Source organism: Dipodomys ordii, unplaced genomic scaffold (genome assembly GCF_000151885.1).
Source record: "Dipodomys ordii isolate 6190 unplaced genomic scaffold, Dord_2.0 Scaffold94, whole genome shotgun sequence".
Lineage (NCBI taxonomy): Eukaryota > Metazoa > Chordata > Mammalia > Rodentia > Heteromyidae > Dipodomys > Dipodomys ordii.
This window is the reverse complement of record NW_012267310.1, coordinates 7,122,748-7,130,328: the sequence shown is the minus strand read 5'-3', so window position 1 is coordinate 7,130,328 and position 7,581 is coordinate 7,122,748. Positions and strand designations below refer to the sequence as shown.

At 35.6% G+C, this 7,581-nt stretch overlaps 1 pseudogene; it reads right to left on the bottom strand.

Annotated features, from left to right (window-relative positions):
• Window positions 1-6,287: 6,287 nt before the first annotated feature.
• Window positions 6,288-7,062, bottom strand: LOC105993279 (annotated as a pseudogene).
• Between the last annotated feature and the right edge of the window lie 519 nt (window positions 7,063-7,581).

The following is a 7,581-nucleotide window of genomic DNA, read 5'->3' as shown; positions in this document are numbered from 1 at the left end:
CCACATAATTATGTACAGATTTTTCAAGATTCTACCAATCATCACTTCTGTCTTAGAGTTGCTAATTTTCTGTTTTATTTGACCTATAAGTTTTTGTCTATATTTTAACTGTTGCAATCACATTTGTCAGTCTTATATTCTTGTATATAAAGGTACATAAATATAAGGCATAACTGCATAAATGAGAACTTTACATTTCCCTTTGTCCTGGAATTCATTTCTTCAAAAAATAATTTAGTATAATTCCTATCCATCCTTGAGGGATACTGATTTTGTTTTCCATTTTCTTTTCCATTAACATGCACAAGGAGAATTCTAGGTTGGTGGGAATGTGAAATATTACTTATGAGATGCATCTTAGTCAATTACAAAGGATTTTCAAATTTTTGTTTTAAGTATTATAAATATGCATTATCATGATCCTTCCTAAACAATAGTGCTATAGTAAGAGAAGTCCACTAAAGGAAACATAACCTTTAAATTTATCAGTATGTTAACTTTTCATATTGTGTTCTTAACAATAACTTTAAAAATTACCAGGATATTTTTGCTTTGTACATGAAAGGAACAGCACATACTTTGGACCATGAACCTACAAAATCTCAGTTATGGGAAATTACAACCTATATTTTAATAATTATTTTACAACATTCATATCATAATCAAATGATGTAAAGAATATGGTAATCCAGTACAAACCATGATGCCTCTCCTGGTATAATTGTGGATTTTGTACTTCTGAATAATTTTCAACTTGTTGAGAAGGTTACATATACCACATTAGCTGGAGACACAAATGATATAAAAACGATTATTTCTCAATCTTTACATGAATATACCGTTTATCTCGGAAAGTGAAAGTAAAGCCAGACACTGGTGGTTCCTGCTGGCAATTCTAACTACCTAGGACTCTGGGATCTTGGAGGATTGTGATTACCAGACTATCTTGGGCAGAGAAGTCCGCAAGAGTTCATCTTCACGAAGGGAAGCTGTACACAAGGGCATAAACCTGTGAACCAATAAGAGTTGAGAAGCCTAAAGTATGCAGATTGCAGCTCAGTTGTGCACCTAGGCCGGAAGTGAGACTCTATCTAAAAAATAACTAATGAAAAACAGGGCTGCAAACAAGACTCAAGGGACAGAATGGCAGCCTAGCAAGCTTGCTACCCTCAGTTTAAACCTCAGTACTGCAAAAAAAAAAAAGAAAAAAAAAAGAAAAAGAAGAAGAAATTAAATAAAAGCAATTCAAGAATATTTAAATATCACCAGGAGTGTGTTAAAATTCTTAGGGATAAAATGTCTCATAATACTTACTAGTTACACACATTACTTCAAAGCCCTTTATGAGAAAGAATTTTGGTAATAATAAAAAATGACCACCATTATGGTAAATGAACAACTTAGGGTCTATTTATTGGTTTTAGTAGCAACGACTTAACACTGTGTATCACAGAGAATTGGGGGAAAAACAAATATTTTGGTCACAAGATCACTTCCCTTATAAATTACTGAGCATGTCGAAGAAGTTTTGTGTGGTTATGTCTGTCAATAGTTACATTAGAAAGTTGAGCAAAATTGAAAAAAAAACTATTAAAAATTGTAGGGCTTGGAAGGTGGCTCAGTGGTAGAGCGCTTGCCTTGCATGCCTGAGGCCCTGGGTTTGATTCCTCAGCACCACATAAGCAAAAAGAAAAAAAAAGCCGGAAGTGACGCTGTGGCTCAAGTGGTAGAGTACCAGCTTTGAGCTGAAGAGCTGAGGGACAGCACCCAGGCCCAGAGTTCAGGCCCCAAGACCGGACCAAAAAATAAATAAATAAAATAAAAATTGTAATAAGCATCCAAATTAAGGATTGCTTAAAGCTGTGTTTTATGCAGAAAAATCCCCAACAAAACTTTAATGATTATCTTTGTTTTGTTTTTTTGAAAATCACTTTAATCTCAAAAATAATAGAAAGCATAATAGATTAGCATCCCTGCTTTCCCATTGACTCTTGTCATTTAGTCATATGCTGTTTAGCCAAGTCAGCTCTGGAAAATTCTTCTGAATACTTATAAAGGAGGTGGGGTGAATGGCATAAAATACTAAATATTATTATGAAACAATTTGACCTTGAAGATCCATTGAAGATGCCTTTAGTCCTCCCTCTTCTGAGAGTTATGAACACCCTGAAAATTGTTGTCATAATATTTTCAGAAGAAAGGCACAAAAGTAGCTTACCTCAGCTGCCCAAGTTCTGAGATTACAGGTATACACTGCCATACCCCACTCTTTTTTTCTGTCGGTCGTGGGCTTGAACTCAGGGCCTGAGCAAGGTCCCTGTGCTCTTCTGCTCAAGGCTAGCACTCTACCCCCTTGATCTACATTGACACTTCCAATTTTCAGGTGCTTAATTGGAGATAAGAGTCCCAGGGACTTTCATGCCCCAGCTGGCTTTGAACCTTGATTCTCAGATCACAGCCTCCTGAGTAGCTAGGATTACAAGCGTGAGCCACCAACACCTGACTCATACCTGACTCTCTTATATATAGAGAGAAAGAATCATCTGGTAAAAAATATAATATGGAAACTTCAATCCAGAAAACCATTTTCCTACATCCAAATGAAAGATTAAAATGATTATATATTATGAAATAATTTAGAAAGGATAAACATGACATAGGTGCAAAATGAATCCTAATATGATACATTATAGCAGAGAGAAATGATAAATTTACATACAGAGTAAAACAAGTAAATCAACAAACACATAAGGTAAGATCTAGCTATTTATTAAAATAAAATTGAAGGGATAACAATCTTTAACAGTATTACATGAACAATATTTTAAAATATGCACAGCCAGTTCAATAAAATTGGGCAAAGAAATCACTCAATGTTTATTTTTATTTTATAACACCTCCCTTTTTTGCCAGTACTGTGACTTGAACTCAGGGTCCCACACTCTCACTCAAATTGCTTGCTAGGTTGGTGCTCTACCACTTTAGCCACACTTTGCTGGTTATTTTGCATATGGAGTCTTGCAGGCTTTTCTTCCCCTGCTGGTTTTGAATTACCATCCTCCAGATCTCAGCCTCCTGAGTGGCTAGGATTACAAGCATGATCAACTGCACCCTGCTTATTACATCTTTTCATTTCCGTTATAGGCTGCTAGATTAAGCAGGCAATAAAAGGCTAATTAATTAAAAGTTAATGAAATTATTAAATGAATTTTCACATACACATAAAGAATCTTATTCTCCATGAACATGAATGCTGAGAGAGGTAGAGATATTGCAGAAGGAAAGTCTGAAACTAGCAAGGTTTGGCTCATGAGACTTAAAGAAAGAAACTGTCTATAAATTGAACTCAAGGCAAAGGAAAAAGAGGTAATGTAGAATAGAAACTTCAGCATATTATCTATAAAGTTCCTCTAGGATCATTGATAGTAGCTACATTAAGAAATATATTTTAAGCATAGATATAACAGCTTTGTATTAGAAATGTTATCATCCAGGACTTTCATAGCTATGAAGTCAATACACCTGTAATCCTAGCTACTTAGGAAGCTGAGAGCTGAGGAGCACTGTTCAAAGCCAGCCTGGGCAGGAAAGTCTGTGAGACTTTAAAAATATATATATATATATATATATATATATATATCTTTATTGTAACAGTGATGAACAAGGGGGTTACAGTTAAATAAATAAGGTAATGAGCACATTTCTTTTTAAACAATGTTAACCCCTCCCACATTTTCTCCAACTAACCCCTCCCTACTTCCCTCCCCCCTCCCCAAATTGACATAGTGTCAAGTGAGTATCATTGTTGCATTAGTTCATCCTTTGTCCTACTGTTTCAGTGATTCCCTTTCCTTTCCATGGATCAGATAAACTTCTATACGAGACAAAGGGTACAGAAAATTAAAACAGAGTGGAAAAAACGAATGATATAACTGCTTACAGGACATAATAAGAACCCAATTAACTACTAGAAAACAGGAAGTGGTGCTGTAGCTTAAAATGGTAAAACATTAGCCTTAACGAAAAAGCTTAGAGACAGCTTCCAGGCCTTGAATTCAAACCCCATGACTGACAAAAAAAATATTTCAAAGGACAAGTTGACCCATTGGCGGCTAATGTGTCAACTTGTCCTTTGAACTATGGTGGCTTTAACATGAAGATAGTGCTCATTTACATTTTTTTGGCGGGAGTTGTCAGGCTTAAACTCTGGGCCTGGGCACTGTCCCTTGGCTCTTCAGTTCAAGGCTAGCTCTCTAGCCTTGAGAGCCACTTCTGGCTTTTTCTGTTTATGTGGTGCTGAGGAATTCGAACCCAGGGCCTCATGCATGCAAGGCAAGTAGTCTACCACTGAACCACCTTCCCTGCTCCCTCATTTACATTTTGAAAATCCTAGAATCCTTCAGAATTTTACTAACTCTACTACCTTCTCTGTGCTTTATAAATGGAGCAGCAAAGCCTGAATGACAATACATCTGTTTGCAGCATGTATGACTAAAGATTTTAAGCCAACTGTTGAGACCTACTGCATAGAATAGAAGATTCCTTTCAAAATATTACTGTTCATTAACGATGCACCTGGTCTTCCAAGAGCTCTGATTGGAAGTACAGTGAGGTTACTGTTTTCATGCCTGCTAACACAACATCCATCCTTCAGCAGGTAGATCTAGAAGTGAACTGAACATTATTTCATTCAAGAAATGAATTTTGTAAGCCTGTAGCCACATCAATGATGATTCCTCTGGTGAATTGGGATAAAGACTGTTGTAAAACTGGAAAATATTTATGATTCTCTGTGCAATAGATTCAGAGCATTAGTAGAACAAATTACGCTTGATTATAATATGGTTTTCTTCATATTTACTGGTTGATCCTACATATTATATTTCCCAAAATTATAGAAATTACATTATATTTTTGTATCATCTTTAAGAAACTTTTTGAAGTTATAAAGCTTTACTACATTTTATTTCAGATTTTTTTCTAAGTATTAAAATATTTGCTAAAACATGGGAAGCATCTATTCTTCAGAAACTTAAAAACTAAGTTGTAAAATCAACTTGTCATGGCATCTTTTCAATGTCAGAAGTTAAATTATATTACTAATTATGTTAATAGCAATCTGCCTATTTAAGGTTTTGACATATATTTTGTTATATTTTGTTAAGAATCATATAATTCCTCTAGATCTCTAAAATTGTTCCCATAGAATTTTGTATGCTATAAAATTATGATTATTTTGTGCCTTTGTCTATTTTAGTTTTATAATCATTCTCATCCCTCCTTTTTATATATAATTACTTCTATTTTTCTAACAACTTGCAAGACTTTAAAACATTCTTTGTAAAAATTCTGATGCATTTTTGTTTCTTTAATTTCAGTTTTAACCATGTTTTATCTATATTAACTTCTTTCTTGTAGTTTCTTTTGTTCAACTAGTGCTTCTAATTTCTTTGCTTTGTAGATAGCCTTTTAAAAATTCCTCTTTTTTATTTTTTGTTTTTTATAGTAAAAATATTGTACAGAGGGGTTACAGTTACATGAGTAAGCTATTGAGTACATTTCCTATCAAGCATTACCTCCTTCTTTGTTTTTCCCCTACCATCCTTTCCCTCCCCACTTTCCCAAATCCCTCCTCCCCCACCAAATTGTAAAGTTCGTTTTTTAGCATAGTGTCTTGTACATCTCATTGTTACAATGGGTCAGCCTGTACCTTTATTTCAGCATTTTGTTAGATACATTTTTCCAATTTGGGGAGGGGAAGAGAAATAACAAAATGTAGATAGCTTTTTTTTTCTTTTCTGTGGTACTGGAGAGAGAATCTATGGCCTCATACATGCCAGGTGAACATTTTACCACTGTGCTACATTCTCCAACTATTCATAACCTTTTGCTTTCAGTTTTTCCATAAATATATTTTGGCTACCTTCTGATCTATTTTAATTCGATTGGATCATAAACAATGAATATTTGCACATATTTCTGTCTTCAGATTTTTAAAAATACGATTTACTATTTCTTTTCCCATTCACCAAAAAATCTGAAGTTACTTAATTTAAATGAACACTCAGTTGGAGTTGGGTAGGAAGGGAAGACATAATTGGACTCAAGGAGCTTTTCACTTAGAGAGATTATATGCACAAACATAAAACGTGAAAAAAAATCATGTTTAAGACCTAAAAGAAGACAAGAATTTTGAGAGCACAAAGTGAGGAAGAAGAAGAATTAGACAGGATGACATTATTAGAGATGACTTATTTCCAGTGGAACATAGACACAGTGAATGAAATTCACTCACAGCTCTGTTTGGCTGCCAGCCTCTTGTCTCTCTCTTCAGCTATGGTGAGCAGGATCTTCTTTTCTTGGGGAAAAGTAATCCAAGGTCTTTTGTCTTTGCCAATAACAAAGGTGTTGGAAAGTCAGGTGGCAAAGCCGTTGCCATTGGCATCTTTTGCATGAACTGCATAAAGAACCTGGGTGTCTCTCTCTGTTGGTAATCACACCAATTCTTCCCAAGTTAGCGCCTCTGGTCAATGTACACGGGTTCCCGTGTCAAACCTGATGAAATCTGTTATCTTGCTTGTCTCCAGATTAATCTGAATGGTGTCATTGACCTTGATGAAGGGGTCTGGGTAGAGAATGGTTCGAGCAGATGAGGGATCCCTTTTGTGCCGACAAAGATCTTTCTCACTTGGCACAATTTGTACTTGGCTTCCTCTGGTGTAATGCAATAAACAGCAAAGTGACCCTTGGTGCCATAGAATAGATGGAATTTCTCCCCAGTCTTGTCGATGCTGATGACATCCATAAAACCAGCTGGGTAAGTGATATCAGTTCTGACTTTTCCATCAATCTTAATGAAATACTGCATGTGGATTTTCTTGACTTCATCTCCTAGCAAGGCATACTTAAGCTTGCTCCTTAGGAAAATGATGAAAGGTAGACATTCTCTCAGCTTGTGGGGACCAATGGATGGACAAAGAGCAAACACACCAGTCAGTTTGTCCAACATCCAATGCTTGGGAGCAGCTACCCCTTCAGATGTTTCTTGGGACCACAAGCCATGGCTTCACTAGGAACAGAAAGAGCAAAGATAGTTTTTTTGCTTTTTTAAAAAATATTTTATTATCTTTAAGTAGTTGTACAATGAAGTTCCCATTCTACACAACAGTATATGAGTACAGAGTGTCTGACAACATTGTCACCCATCTCTCCTAACCCATCCCTTCTCTCACTTTTTCTTCTTTAATTGAGATTAGGTGATTACTATATAAATTTCACATATTTCACAGTACTGTGGAGTAGTGATACTTAGAGTCACAGATACATTTTAACTTTCACAAGGCAAATTGTCATTATCATGGTCTATACAGCTTGTGAATTCTATGAGCTTGGACATTACAAGTTATTTTTTCCACATCAGGTGATGTTTATATTTCTTTCCTTTTGCTTAGTGTGGGCTGTTCCCACTTATCCTGTTCCTCCTCCTGGCTTCCCTCTGTTGTGTGCATATATCCACCATATATATGGTCCAGAACATGGAGTCATTTAGCAATGATATGACAAAATGGGTGGCTGTCATTT